The sequence below is a fragment of the Lacerta agilis genome, chromosome 12 (assembly GCF_009819535.1).
Source record: "Lacerta agilis isolate rLacAgi1 chromosome 12, rLacAgi1.pri, whole genome shotgun sequence".
NCBI lineage: Eukaryota > Metazoa > Chordata > Lepidosauria > Squamata > Lacertidae > Lacerta > Lacerta agilis.
In genome coordinates this window covers 34,641,875-34,654,684 of record NC_046323.1, presented here as the reverse complement: position 1 = coordinate 34,654,684, position 12,810 = coordinate 34,641,875, and the positions used below count along the sequence as shown (strand labels likewise).

Below are 12,810 nucleotides of genomic sequence, written 5' to 3'. Positions count from 1 at the left end.
GAATAAAAATCACCTTCCGATTAATAAAACAATCCTTTTGATTTCAGACATCCCACAGTAATTAATCCTGCTAGCTGCATGGGTACATTTTTTCTTAAGAACCAATGCCACATGCACAAGTCTTTCGGTAATAATAGCAAATAAGTTTGCTGACTGAGACTTCAAAGCATCAAGTGACTTCAGTAATTTTGTCTTAGTTATTTGGAGACTTCTGCAGATGTTCCCCCAGCTGTGTCATAAAATAACCACAGGGGTGAGTATAAGCAATAAATAAGCCTGCTTCACAAAATGGAAGGTAATTTTTTAAATTAACTTATCTTACTACTCACAGATGGTTCTACCTCACTCCTCAGAATCAGCTCTGACCCTCAACTTTTTTCATGCTTCCCTTTGGGGAGTACACTGTCTGCTGCATTCACCATGGTCTTGCAGATGTGTGGTGAAAAGACCTCCTTTTAAGATCCTTTTCCATATAAGATGTTTTCTAAAGATCTACACTTAACTGAGCACAAAACAAACAAATATGGGTGCTCCCCACCCCAGTTTTGGGGGGTTCACAAGTATATAAATTACAGCTTCAAGACACAAACTATGATTTACCCTAATAGGCAAATGTGTTTCAGCAATGAGTAGTTTCATTTAATTTCTTTTAAAGTATTTATACTCTGTCTACCAACCAAAGTTCTTGATGCAGCTTACATACAATAAATCAGGCATAGGCAAACTCGGCCCTCCAGCTGTTTTGGGACTACAGTTCCCATCATCCCTGACCACTGGTCCTGTTAGCTAGGGATGATGGGAGTTGTATTCCCAAAACATCTGGAGGGCCGAGTTTGCCCATGCCTGTACAATATATTTGAAAAAGTATAAAACGGGCAATAGGACAATTGTTAATAGCATGGGACAAAAATTGTATATGAAATTTCTGCCCCTAGTTCTCCAGTGTTTCAACAAGTGCCATTCTGCAGCTGACTTTCGTGGCCGGGAATTGTGAGGCAATTGGATATTAGGCGGCTGGTGCAACTGTCTCTTACAGCCTCGGGCGATACTGATACTTGGTGATGCTGTCATTGTCTGGCAAAGATTGAGGCCCACTTTTCACAAATAGCTGATTGGGTGGTAAAGCTGCTATCCTCTATAACCATCTAATGGGATTTTCTTCCAAGTATACATGAACAGGATTGTACTGCCGATCTGTTTCTTGACCAAACTGTAAGTGGGATATTTTATCAGCTTTGCTCAACCCATGGCCCTCCTGATGGTGGGCTGCAAACTCCCATCATCTCTGACTGCTAGCTGGGGCTGCTGTGAAATTGAATCTAAATCGTCTGGAGGGTGCCAGAATGGGGAAGGCTGGCCTTATACTATGATTGAATGTTCACTCTCCCAAAAAGCTACTTCACACTTAAAATAAACATGCGCTGGAGAAGACTGGGTCAAAGCACTTTGCCCCGACATTTGGTTGTCTACCCTTTAAAAATAAACTCCAGTCTAATGAGCAGGAGTATCAGCAGGACTATAGCAAATATTTTCATTGTGCATAGAAAAACACACACCATTCATTCCCATTTATGCCTAGGCAGCATGTTGTGCTGATGCACAAACTCCTCCGACAGAGCTCCAGAGCGTGACCGTGTGTGCATCTGCTTAATTCTTCAAACACAGACATTTTTCCACTTGTACTAACAAAAAAGGCAGGCGGACATTACTACTTGTCAACATAATAACAGACCACGTATATTCAGTATCTTAAACCATTTTAAGTATGTGAGGCTGAATAGACAGTGGCATGGCATGGAACGTGAAACTAGAACCAAGATTGTTGTTGACATCCATGTGTCTCAAGAGACAATGGAGTGCACCAAACTCCTGCGTTAGCAGCACCAAAGTGACTTTCACAGACTGGAAGCCTGGGCAGTGTGTATAGAGGTCCTGGGCTGCCCAGATGACAAGACTGGTGTAGCCTCGCTGATGTGGTCCAAAGGAAAGGAAAGCAATACATTTGGCACCAGCTTAGCTGCAGGAGTTGAAGCACAAGAAAAATCTGCAGTAGCGAGTTGTTGCATGGTCACTTTTAGACAACGATTTACTGTTAATCTACTGCAGTTTCTGAGATTGATTGAACAGGTGATGAGCTGGCCAAAGGTCTGCTGAATTCTATGGTGCCCCATTGCCAGGTGAGGGGCGCAGACTGCTTTGCCAGCCTGGAGCTGGTGCAGCAACAAGGAAGGAATAAAACAGCGCCCCCGCACACACACTTTCTGTCTTGTCTGGCGGGAGCCAGTAGGGCTTCAGATGCAGTGGTGTTCCACGGCTCCCACCATCCCAGGCAGGGTTAGTATTGCTGTGTGTTGCTGCTATCCTCTACACACAACGGAACTTACTTGTAAGTAGACATGCATACCAGCGAACCATTAAAGTAGCTGCAAGTCCCAACATTGAACCCTGGGGGCACATCAAGATTTGATTAACTAACTCAGTATAAGGCAGCTTCCTGTGAATAAGCAAGACTATTGGCCCATCTAGCTCACAGTTGTCTACACTGACTGGAAGCCACTCTCTAGGGTTTCAGGCAGGAGTATTACCCAGTTCTACTTGGAGGTCCCAGGGACTGAGCCTGGACCTCTCCTGCATGCAAAGCCAATGGCACTGAGCCATTATCCCAAAACCCAGGGCCAAAATCACCATGCAACTGAAATTTCACTCAGCCCAGCCTTTGCAGATGAATTTGTGCCTGCTTTTTAGTCTGCCAAGATCAGTTTTTAGAATCCAGTTTGCAAGCAATAAAATCAATGAAAGTGAAATTCCAAGCAAATTGCTTTGCTATTGGCAGGAGAGTTTACATAGTCTTCCATCCTCTGCAAAGGAAATCCCATGTGACTCAGGATGATTTAATATAAACAGGGAATGGCTTTGATACATATGCTGTCATCCCTCATATTTTCGAAAATGTTTTAAAACAAACAACATTTGGAAGAAAGCATGCCCTAATGTATGATCCTTGTCTGGGCACAAAGAGATACAGGCTATCCGCTCTATGTGCTTTCTGATCCCCTACTGCTTTGCTGTACGTTTTTACTTTTCACATTTGCACATCTACAAACCTTAATCTACAAAGCTTAATCGGCAAGGCTTCCAAGACATCTCAGCCCAAAATCTGATTTTGCTTATCTCATTTTATGTATGTTTGTATTTATTTATTTTCTATTAAATTAAACAATTTCAGCACAATGATGTGGCTTATCTGATTATTTCTTTAAATGGTGCAGGTCCTTATATTGACTAATGTCTTCTTCTTTTTAATGTTAAGAAAGATTTAACACCTGGAAAACTTACTCTTCATATGGAGCAGATGGAGGCGGCGAAGGCATTCACTCACCTCAGCCTGAAGTAAAGCGGAAGGTAAAAATTCCACATGGAAATCCAGTTTATGTAGTTCTCACCCCCCCTTCCCAATTTCCATTTATTTATTTAAAATATTTATATCCCACTCTTAAGTACTGTATGACACCATGAGTGCATTCTGATGTGGGGTTATTGTGTTGGTTTCTCTGGTTATAATGCTAGTGTTTCTGTGGCAGATTCTAATGCTCCTTTTACACTGCATTATCTGTTGTGTTATGGCACCATTGTACCTCTAAAAGGTAAAGAGACCCCTGACCATTAGGTCCAGTCGCGGACGACTCTGGGGTTGTGGCGCTCATCTCGCTTTACTGGCCAAGGGAGCCGGCATACAGCTTCCAGGTCATGTGGCCAGCATGACTAAGCCGCTTCTGGCGAAACCAGAGCAGCGCACGGAAACGCCGTTTACCTTCCCGCCAGAGCGGTACCTATTTATCTACTTGCACTTTGATGTGTTTTTGAACTGCTAGGTTGGCAGGAGCAGGGACCAAACAACAGGAGCTCACCCCGTCACGGGGATTTGAACCGGTGCCTTCTGATCGGAAAGCCGTAGACTCTGTGGTTTAACCCACAGCGCCACCCGTGTCCCTCTATGACCTCTTTTGTTGTTGTTGTTCAGTCGTTCAGTCGTGTCCAACTCTTCGTGACCCCATGGACCAGAGCACTGCCTCCCGCAGTTTGGCCAAACTCATGTTAGTAGCTTCGAGAACACTGTCCAACCATCTCCTCCTCTGTCGTCCCCTTCTCCTTGTGCCCTCCATCTTTCCCAACATCAGGGTCTTTTCCAGGGAGTCTTCTCTTCTCATGAGGTGGCCAAAGTACTGGAGCCTCAACTTCAGGATCTGCCCTTCCAGTGAGCACTCAGTGCTGATTTCCTTCAGAATGGATAGGTTTGATCTTTTTGCAGTCCATGGGACTCTCAAAAGTCTCCTCCAGCATCATAATTCAAAAGCATCAATTCTTCGGCGACCAGTCTTCTTTATGGTCCAGCTCTCACTTCCATACATCACTACTGGGAAAACCATAGCTTTAACTATATGGTCTATGACCTCTATGTCATGCTAAATTTAATTCACACCAGTGGCTGTGGTGTAACACAACAGCAGACATCATTGCACATGTTGTGCTGTCCGAATGCAACCTAAATACATCACAGCAGATTAAGACAGCAATAAATTATGCAAAGGCCTGTGTAAATAAATGGGTCTTTAAGTGGTACCTGAAACTCACAATGGTCCTCTCCAGGCTTATTTGGAATGGGAGGAAATTCCACAAAAGGGAGGCTGATACTTCCATTTTTCCAAGGAAATGTTGCAGAAAGAGACAGGAAATAAAGAGGCGGGCATCATTCCTCTTGTGTAAAGACTCACAAAATGTCCAACATCCACAACTAATTGCTGCAGCAGATTTAGTCTCCCTACTCACCCCTCTCTAATCACCATCTTCCCAGGAAGACCACTTAGGCATCATCAAAGGAAAAATGTATCAGCAAAGAGAAGACAACTGGAGATACATATTAGCATAGAATTTGCATATGCTAATTTCTATGTATAAATACAAATCTGGAAATAACTACTATATTTTAAATAGAAATATACCTGTGACAAAGGGGCCCATCTGTACTATACTACAAGCAGTTCCGTACCACTTTAAATAGCCACGGTTTCCCCCAGAGAACCTGGGGAACTGTGGTTTGTTAAAAGTACTGACTGAGCCACGGTTCCAGAGTGGATTAACAATCAATCCCACTTCCCAGGAATTTCAAGCAGGCAAGAAATTCTGGTTTTTCATGCCACGGCATTCTAAGACAAATAATAAAAAAGAAACAAAAAGAGTCAAGGAACAGAAAACACGCTGAAGAAATTATGCATAATTGTCAGGGCTTTTTTTTCCATTCGGAACTCACTGGAACTCAGTTCCTGCACCTCTCAGATGGGCGCCATTGCCATTCTATGGGAACAAGGGAGGCGTTCATGGTGACTTCTGGCACCTCTTTTTCTAGAAAAAAGTGTAATAGAAGGAAAGGAAGGACAAACTACTGTCACCCCAATCCTTACCCACTGCTTCAGAATGGTTATCTAAATTCTGGCACTCTTAAGTAGACATTCTGAGGTTTAGGGCTGAGGTGCCAGAGAGTTATAGAGAATAGTAGGAACTGTCCCTACCCGCCCCATAGTACTACGGCCTGTCAGAAAAGACTAATAAAAAGAACGGAGCATTTCACCATGACCTGTATTCAGCCATGCAGAGCAAAGGAAAGGAAGCAACTGTTCTTTGAGTGAAGAGAAAAGGGTTGGAGGTTGGGGAAAATGCAATCCTTGTCATCCATGGTTACTGCCTCCACATCAAGCAGTAAAAACAATACATCAGTTCCAACTGAAAGTATACGAGCTTAATAAATTACTGTTACTTTTTTGGGAGGGAGAATGACCAACAAAGGCACAAGTTGAAGGAAATGACAGACTCCAAAACAGAACACGCCAGTGTTCTCCCGTTATTTTAATATATGTATTACAGTTTCTAAAAGGCTGAAATCTCAAGCATCCCTTTCATAACTTTTAAAAGAAAATGGCATGTGCTTCGGCAAGATAACATTGCGAAAAGGTGGGGGGCAAATTGCAAACTTGCAATTGGTTCATAACAAAAACATATTTTTATATCAGCCTGACTGCTATAGGCAATTTATATTCCTGCAGATAAGAGTCAGTCATTGTGATGTACTGGGCAACTTTTCCCATAGCAACTTTTGTCAAACTGTATATCCTGATGTACCACCTGTGGTCCACCACTCGAAGTGTTTTGAAACGATATGAATGCAAGAGCACACAAGCTTCTAATTTTACTCAATTTATGCTCTTGGGGCTTTCAGTAAATGTATGCAGGTTCTTATAGTTTTATTTGGGACATATAAGTACATTACTAAATAGGAAGTAGCAAACAGGTTGAAAATAGAATGCTCATTTTACAAGATTCCCCCTCCCTCTGTCTTGGAATATATATATAGAACATAGACCCAAGACCTTTTTCAGATGTGCATTTTTTGAGCAAACTTTTAATTTTGGAGAGGGGAGGGTTCTGATTTCTGTTGCGTAGAGGTTTGGAACCTCCCCCCCCCCACCACATTCTTCCAGGGATCTGCATGCCAGTGGTGGCATTGAAGGAGGCAGAGTGAAAAACAGACAGATCAATGGATATTGATTCTTATCTTTGTACAATAGGCTGCACACCAGTCATGCAAAAGCCAGAGACATCTGCACTCACCCACATCCCTTTATCTGGGCAAGCAAGGGACATTATTACAGTTCAAGGACACATTCCAGTAAGGCAAAATGACTGGTGTGGGGCACAGAGTAGGGCCCTGGGGTGTGGCCTAAGGAGAGCCAGACAGGCTTGGAGAGGCACATTTCTCTCTGGGTCTGAGATTCCCAACCCTTGCTCTAGAGAAAGCAGCGTGCAACATGCTGTTGTTCAGGACTAGCCTCATGTGTGGCTAATAACCACATGAAGTGACCCTGGCAGAAGGTCATCCATTGGGTTCATAAAGGTGTATCTGGAAGGTACACCTGCATCAACACTATGCATTGTTCATGGAGATGGACAGAGCAATCCTATACATGTCTACTTACACATCTGCATGTATAGGTTTCTCTGAATCCTGGAGCCCTGTGTGATCAAGGGAAGTCTACAAGGGTAAGCTTCCCTGCCACCTGTGTTTAGTGCCCAACACAGGGCACAGAGCCCTGGCCAGACAGTCAGTACGTGTTTTACTGCACACAGTGTAAGTGGGATATTTAGAGAGGAGAAGGGCCAGCTAGGAATTTGATTAACGCTTCCATTTTTCTCTAAGCTGATTTCCTATTCAGCCAGACCCATACGAGACGTCCTATGCTTTGGGTCAGAAAGTAACAGGGAAACGCTAGAGGGAGGATGTCGCAAGAGGGCTAAAGGTTGAACACATGAACACATACACACACAGAGCAGGTTCTCGGAGAGCCAGTGTGGTGTAGTGGTTAAGAGCGGTAGACTCGTAATCTGGGGAACCGGGTTCGCGCCTCCGCTCCTCCACATGCAGCTGCTGGGTGACCTTGGGCTAGTCACACTTCTTTGAAGTCTCTCAGCCCCACTCACCTCAGAGTGTTTGTTGTGGGGGAGGAAGGGAAAGGAGAATGTTAGCCACTTTTAGACTCCTTCGGGTAGTGATAAAGCAGGATATCAAATCCAAATTCTTCTTCTTCTTCTCCAAAAATCTTGGTTCTCTTACCCATATTTGCCACCAAACATTTAGATCAGGCCCTAATATTAAATTTTTTATGCCTTCCAATGTTGTGGTTTTTTAACTGGGAATAGCTATGCATACCTTGACAACAAGAATATTATTCAGTAATAAAATACAACCAAAGCAAGTCCTATTATGGCATATAATGGGTACTGAGAAGCCCCTCGAAACATAGCTTTTATTTTTCATAACCTTAAACCTTGAATGCAATTGCTTAATTTAGCCAGTCTTTGGTAATAGCTGCTCATTACATCTACAGAAGCAGCATCAAAGGGGGGAAAAAAGAATTCATCTGCCAGGACTGCTGTTAAATAGAAAATCACTTCTGCCATACCTAAAATACAATTTACTGTCAATACATTGCTGCAGACAATAAAATGCCACTGCTAGTTGTATAGTCCTCACAAAGCAAATTAACAGGTAAAAGGAAAATGAGGAATATGAAAACCTCCTTCCTCATGAAGACTAATCTATGCAATAAAAATGTGTTGTGGTGGAGAAGGCTATCAATGACTACTGGTGCTCTACCTCCACAGCTGGAGGTAGCAAGGCTTCCAAATACCAGGCACTAGGAACCATGGGAGGGGAGAGTTGCTCTTGTGCTGTTTCCCACAGGCAGACTAGAAAACCCCACTCAAGTCCCCCTAACTTTTACAATAAACATGGGCATATAACCATGTAGTATAAAGACAAACAAGAGCTTAATTCTCAATTGGGGTGCAGCTTCCAACCAGGAGAAGCCATGGTATTTTGCCCTTATAGTTCAGTGGATTCTAAACTGCTGGCACATTAGCAGTTTCTGCTCCCGGACCCAACAGTCCTCGAATTGAATGACACAGAAGGAGCTCACCATGGCATTTTTACCATCTCCCTTTTACTTCCAAAATCCCTATCCTGATCAAAGACCTACCCCAGCCTCTGCTTTCCTCCAGCAAGTGTATCTATCCTCGCACTCCACTTCCCATACCAGAAAGGGAAGAATACCAAATACTTCTGCACCAGTTGTCTTCCCAAGCCTGGTTATATATGAAAAACTAAGAGAGTTTCTCACAAGGGGGTTTATGAGAACAGTACACTGTGTCTGAACAATGAGATACTGTATATTAGTTTGCCATGGAAATCCCAACAATGGCAACGTTTGGGGGGAAACAGTAAAAATCCCACCCCACAAAAACCTTTTAAGCTAATAAAACATACCACCTATGTAAAAAATTCCACCCCACCCCACCCCCCAAAATACTTTTCTTCACCTAAGCATGAGCAAGGCATGGATTCTTACATAGTCTTACTCAATTCTAGACTATTCCACCCACCCCAAAATGGCCCAATTCACCTATTCCACTATATCAAAGAGGTTTACAACTTGGTCATAAAACCATTAAATTACCCATCAGTGGAATGTTAAATAATTGCACTCTAGGCCTCAGAAGGCAGCTCTTACATTGCTCTTCTCTGCGTTGCAACAGTGCTGAGGGCTGACTCCACACTTCTGCACAGGCTACCCCCAGCTTAACTATTTCAGATGCCAACATTCCCTCTGGAGAAACAACTTCAGATATATTTATGTTGCAAAACTATGAAGTTGCCAAATATTTTGAGCCCTCTAAGATAAACTAAACCTGATGCCTTTCTGATATCTTTCAAAGGACTCAGGACTGTGCAACTTTGGAGTAGCTTTCTATCACCCCTTTCATAACATGTGTACCTTTTTAACCAGGCCTTTTGTTAAGTCGTGGGTGGACACAGCATACGACACAGTGATTTCCAAACAGCTCTTGTTTATTCTCAGGCTGGAACAGAACTGAGCTGAAGGGCTCAGCAGCCTGCTTATATCAGTGTTTTTCAACCTTTTTTGGGCAAAGGTACACTTGTTTCATGAAAAAAATCACGAGGCACACCACCATTAGAAAATGTTAAAAAAATTAACTCTGTGCCTATATTGACTATATATAAAGTAATTTTTCAATTTTTCCCACGGCACACCAGGCAACATCCGGCACACCGGAACAGTGGTTGAAAAACACTGGCTTATATTTTGTTGTTGTTGTTCAGTCGTTCAGTCGTGTCCGACTCTTCGTGACCCCATGGACCAGAGCACGCCAGGCACACCTATCCTTCACTGCCTCTCGCAGTTTGGCCAAACTCATGTTAGTAGCTTCAAGAACACTGTCCAACCATCTCATCCTCTGTCGTCCCCTTCTCCTTGTGCCCTCCATCTTTCCCAACATCAGGGTCTTTTCTAGGGATTCTTCTCTTCTCATGAGGTGGCCAAAGTACTGGAGCCTCAACTTCAGGATCTGTCCTTCTAGTGAGTACTCAGGGCTGATTTCTTTGAGAATGGATAGGTTTGATCTTCTTGCAGTCCACGGGACTCTCAAGAGTCTCCTCCAGCACCATAATTCAAAAGCATCAATTCTACGGCGATCAGCCTTCTTTATGGTCCAGCTCTCACTTCCGTACATTACTACTGGGAAAACCATAGCTTTAACTATACGGACTTTTGTCGGCAAGGTGATGTCTTTGCTTTTTAAGATGCTGTCTAGGTTTGTCATTGCTTTTCTCCCAAGAAGCAGGCGTCTTCTGATTTCGTGACTGCTGTCACCATCTGCAGTGATCATGGAACCCAAGAAAGTGAAATCTCTCACTGCCTCCATTTCTTCCCCTTCTATTTGCCAGGAGGTGATGGGACCAGTGGCCATGATCTTAGTTTTTTTGATGTTGAGCTTCAGACCATATTTTGCGCTCTCTTCTTTCACCCTCATTAAAAGGTTCTTCAATTCTTCCTCACTTTCTGCCATCAAGGTAGTATCATCAGCATATCTGAGGTTGTTGATATTTTTTCCGGCAATCTTAATTCCAGTTGGGGATTCATCTAGTCCAGCCTTTCGCATGATGTATTCTGCATATAAGTTAAATAAGCAGGGAGACAATATACAGCCTTGTCGTACTCCTTTCCCAATTTTGAACCAATCAGTTGTTCCATATCCAGTTCTAACTGTAGCTTCTTGTCCCACATAGAGATTTCTCAGGAGGCAAATGAGGTGATCCGGCACTCCCATTTCTTTAAGAACTTGCCATAGTTTGCTGTGGTCGACACAGTCAAATGCTTTTGCATAATCAATGAAGCAGAAGTAGATGTTTTTCTGGAACTCTCTGGCTTTCTCCATAATCCAGCGCATGTTTGCAATTTGGTCTCTGGTTCCTCTGCCCCTTCGAAATCCAGCTTGCACTTCTGGGAGTTCTCGGTCCACATACTGCTTAAGCCTGCCTTGTAGAATTTTAAGCATAACCTTGCTAGCGTGTGAAATGAGTGCAATTGTGCGGTAGTTGGAGCATTCTTTGGCACTGCCCTTCTTTGGGATTGGGATGTAGACTGATCTTCTCCAATCCTCTGGCCACTGCTGAGTTTTCCAAACTTGCTGGCATATTGAGTGCAGCACCTTAACAGCATCCTCTTTTAAAATTTTAAATAGTTCAGCTGGAATATCATCACTTCCACTGGCCTTGTTGTTAGCAAGGCTTTCTAAGGCCCATTTGACTTCACTCTCCAGGATGTCTGGCTCAAGGTCAGCAACCACATTTCCTGGGGTGTATGAGACCTCCATATCTTTCTGGTATAATTCCTCTGTGTATTCTTGCCACCTCTTCTTGATGTCTTCTGCTTCTGTTAGGTCCTTTCCACTTTTGTCCTTAATTGTGGTAATCTTTGTACGAAATGTTCCTTTCATATCTCCAATTTTCTTGAATAAATCTCTGGTTTTTCCCATTCTGTTATTTTCCTCTATTTCTTTGCATTGCTCGTTTAGAAAGGCCCTCTTGTCTCTCCTTGCTATTCTTTGGAAATCTGCATTCAATTTCCTGTATCTTTCACGATCTCCTTCGCATTTTGCTTGTCTTCTCTCCCCCGCTATTTGTAAGGCCTCATTGGTCAGCCACTTTGCTTTCTTGCATTTCTTTTTCATTGGGATAGTTTTCGTTGCTGTCTCCTGTATAATGTTACGAGCCTCCATCCACAGTTCTTCAGGTACTCTATCCACCAAATCTAAATCCTTGAACCTGTTCTTCACTTCAACTGTGTATTCATAAGGAATTTGATTTAGATTGAATCTTACTGGCCCAGTGGTTTTTCCTACTTTCTTCAGTTTAAGCTGGAATTTTGCTATAAGAAGCTGATGATCTGAGCCACAGTCAGCTCCAGGTCTTGTTTTTGCTGAGTGTATAGAGCTTCTCCATCTTTGGCTGCAGAGAATATAATCAATCTGATTTCGATGTTGCCCATCTGGTGATGTCCATGTGTAGAGTCGTCTCTTGTGTTGTTGGAAAAGAGTGTTTGTGATGACCAGCTTGTTCTCTTGACAGAACTCTATTAGCCTTTGCCCTGCTTCATTTTGATCTCCAAGGCCAAACTTGCCAGTTGTTCCTTTTATCTCTTGACTTCCTACTTTAGCATTCCAATCCCCTATAATGAGAAGAACATCCTTCTTTGGTGTCATTTCTATAAGGTGTTGTAAGTCTTCATAGAATTGATCAATTTCGGTTTCTTCAGCACTGGTAGTTGGTGCATAAACTTGGATTACTGTGATGTTAAAAGGACTGCCTTGGATTCGTATCGAGATCATTCTATCATTTTTGAAGTTGCATCCCAGTACAGCTTTCGCCACTCTTTTGTTGACTATGAGGGCCACTCCATTTCTTTTACGGGATTCCTGCCCACAGTAGTAGATATGATAGTCATCCGAACTGAATTCGCCCATTCCTGTCCATTTTAGTTCACTGATGCCTAGGATGTCAATGTTTATTCTTGCCATCTCATTTTTGACCACATCCAGCTTACCAATGTTCATGGTTCTTACATTCCAGGTTCCTATGCAATACTTTTCTTTACAGCATTGGACTTTCCTTTCGCTTCCAGGCATATCCGCAACTGAGCGTCCTTTCGGCTTTGGCCCAGCCGCTTCATCAGCTCTGGATCTACTTGTACTTGTCCTCCGCTCTTCCCCAGTAGCAAGTTGGACGCCTTCCGACCTGAGGGGCTCATCTTCCAGCGTCATATCTTTTATATGCCTGTTGTCTTTGTCCATGGAGTTTTCTTGGCAGGGATACTGGAGCGGCTTGCCAGTTCCTTCTCCAGG

At 43.1% G+C, this 12,810-nt stretch overlaps 1 protein-coding gene across 3 annotated transcripts in view; it reads right to left on the bottom strand.

Moving 5' to 3' along the window:
- Window positions 1-12,810, bottom strand: part of PLXDC2 (plexin domain containing 2) — a 232,312-nt gene that overhangs the window by 157,108 nt on the left and 62,394 nt on the right. The window lies entirely within an intron of this gene.